Raw genomic sequence first — 3,022 nt, 5'->3', positions numbered from 1 at the left:
GTGCGAACGGCGGGGCGAAAATGATTAAATCAGTAAACTGAAACTCGCCCCACACGCATTGCTTTCTCTCGGAGGCTCGAAAAAAGTCTAAGTCGCCCCCACACGCATTGCTTTCTCTCGGAGGCTCGAAAAAGTCTAAGTCGCCCCACACGCATTGGCTTTCTCTCGGAGGCTCGAAAAAGTCTAAGTCGCCCCCACACGCATTGCTTTCTCTCGGAGGCTCGAAAAAGTCTAAGTCGCCCCACACGCATTGCTTTCTCTCGGAGGCTCGAAAAAGTCTAAGTCGCCCCACACGCATTGCTTTCTCTCGGAGGCTCGAAAAAGTCTAAGTCGCCCCACACGCATTGCTTTCTCTCGGAGGCTCGAAAAAGTCTAAGTCGCCCCACACGCATTGCTTTCTCTCGGAGGCTCGAAAAAGTCTAAGTCGCCCCACACGCATTGCTTTCTCTCGGAGGCTCGAAAAAGTCTAAGTCGCCCCACACGCATTGCTTTCTCTCGGAGGCTCGAAAAAGTCTAAGTCGCCCCACACGCATTGCTTTCTCTCGGAGGCTCGAAAAAGTCTAAGTCGCCCCACACGCATTGCTTTCTCTCGGAGGCTCGAAAAAGTCTAAGTCGCCCCACACGCATTGCTTTCTCTCGGAGGCTCGAAAAAGTCTAAGTCGCCCCACACGCATTGCTTTCTCTCGGAGGCTCGAAAAAGTCTAAGTCGCCCCACACGCATTGCTTTCTCTCGGAGGCTCGAAAAAGTCTAAGTCGCCCCACACGCATTGCTTTCTCTCGGAGGCTCGAAAAAGTCTAAGTCGCCCCACACGCATTGCTTTCTCTCGGAGGCTCGAAAAAGTCTAAGTCGCCCCACACGCATTGCTTTCTCTCGGAGGCTCGAAAAAGTCTAAGTCGCCCCACACGCATTGCTTTCTCTCGGAGGCTCGAAAAAGTCTAAGTCGCCCCACACGCATTGCTTTCTCTCGGAGGCTCGAAAAAGTCTAAGTCGCCCCACACGCATTGCTTTCTCTCGGAGGCTCGAAAAAGTCTAAGTCGCCCCACACGCATTGCTTTCTCTCGGAGGCTCGAAAAAGTCTAAGTCGCCCCACACGCATTGCTTTCTCTCGGAGGCTCGAAAAAGTCTAAGTCGCCCCACACGCATTGCTTTCTCTCGGAGGCTCGAAAAAGTCTAAGTCGCCCCACACGCATTGCTTTCTCTCGGAGGCTCGAAAAAGTCTAAGTCGCCCCACACGCATTGCTTTCTCTCGGAGGCTCGAAAAAGTCTAAGTCGCCCCACACGCATTGCTTTCTCTCGGAGGCTCGAAAAAGTCTAAGTCGCCCCACACGCATTGCTTTCTCTCGGAGGCTCGAAAAAGTCTAAGTCGCCCCACACGCATTGCTTTCTCTCGGAGGCTCGAAAAAGTCTAAGTCGCCCCACACGCATTGCTTTCTCTCGGAGGCTCGAAAAAGTCTAAGTCGCCCCACACGCATTGCTTTCTCTCGGAGGCTCGAAAAAGTCTAAGTCGCCCCACACGCATTGCTTTCTCTCGGAGGCTCGAAAAAGTCTAAGTCGCCCCACACGCATTGCTTTCTCTCGGAGGCTCGAAAAAGTCTAAGTCGCCCCACACGCATTGCTTTCTCTCGGAGGCTCGAAAAAGTCTAAGTCGCCCCACACGCATTGCTTTCTCTCGGAGGCTCGAAAAAGTCTAAGTCGCCCCACACGCATTGCTTTCTCTCGGAGGCTCGAAAAAGTCTAAGTCGCCCCACACGCATTGCTTTCTCTCGGAGGCTCGAAAAAGTCTAAGTCGCCCCACACGCATTGCTTTCTCTCGGAGGCTCGAAAAAGTCTAAGTCGCCCCACACGCATTGCTTTCTCTCGGAGGCTCGAAAAAGTCTAAGTCGCCCCACACGCATTGCTTTCTCTCGGAGGCTCGAAAAAGTCTAAGTCGCCCCACACGCATTGCTTTCTCTCGGAGGCTCGAAAAAGTCTAAGTCGCCCCACACGCATTGCTTTCTCTCGGAGGCTCGAAAAAGTCTAAGTCGCCCCACACGCATTGCTTTCTCTCGGAGGCTCGAAAAAGTCTAAGTCGCCCCACACGCATTGCTTTCTCTCGGAGGCTCGAAAAAGTCTAAGTCGCCCCACACGCATTGCTTTCTCTCGGAGGCTCGAAAAAGTCTAAGTCGCCCCACACGCATTGCTTTCTCTCGGAGGCTCGAAAAAGTCTAAGTCGCCCCACACGCATTGCTTTCTCTCGGAGGCTCGAAAAAGTCTAAGTCGCCCCACACGCATTGCTTTCTCTCGGAGGCTCGAAAAAGTCTAAGTCGCCCCACACGCATTGCTTTCTCTCGGAGGCTCGAAAAAGTCTAAGTCGCCCCACACGCATTGCTTTCTCTCGGAGGCTCGAAAAAGTCTAAGTCGCCCCACACGCATTGCTTTCTCTCGGAGGCTCGAAAAAGTCTAAGTCGCCCCACACGCATTGCTTTCTCTCGGAGGCTCGAAAAAGTCTAAGTCGCCCCACACGCATTGCTTTCTCTCGGAGGCTCGAAAAAGTCTAAGTCGCCCCACACGCATTGCTTTCTCTCGGAGGCTCGAAAAAGTCTAAGTCGCCCCACACGCATTGCTTTCTCTCGGAGGCTCGAAAAAGTCTAAGTCGCCCCACACGCATTGCTTTCTCTCGGAGGCTCGAAAAAGTCTAAGTCGCCCCACACGCATTGCTTTCTCTCGGAGGCTCGAAAAAGTCTAAGTCGCCCCACACGCATTGCTTTCTCTCGGAGGCTCGAAAAAGTCTAAGTCGCCCCACACGCATTGCTTTCTCTCGGAGGCTCGAAAAAGTCTAAGTCGCCCCACACGCATTGCTTTCTCTCGGAGGCTCGAAAAAGTCTAAGTCGCCCCACACGCATTGCTTTCTCTCGGAGGCTCGAAAAAGTCTAAGTCGCCCCACACGCATTGCTTTCTCTCGGAGGCTCGAAAAAGTCTAAGTCGCCCCACACGCATTGCTTTCTCTCGGAGGCTCGAAAAAGTCTAAGTCGCCCCACACGC

The sequence above is a fragment of the Nasonia vitripennis genome, unplaced genomic scaffold (assembly GCF_009193385.2).
Source record: "Nasonia vitripennis strain AsymCx unplaced genomic scaffold, Nvit_psr_1.1 unplaced0095, whole genome shotgun sequence".
NCBI classification, from domain to species: domain Eukaryota; kingdom Metazoa; phylum Arthropoda; class Insecta; order Hymenoptera; family Pteromalidae; genus Nasonia; species Nasonia vitripennis.
The sequence above is the reverse complement of the archived record's forward strand: the minus strand, read 5'-3'. Positions refer to the sequence as shown.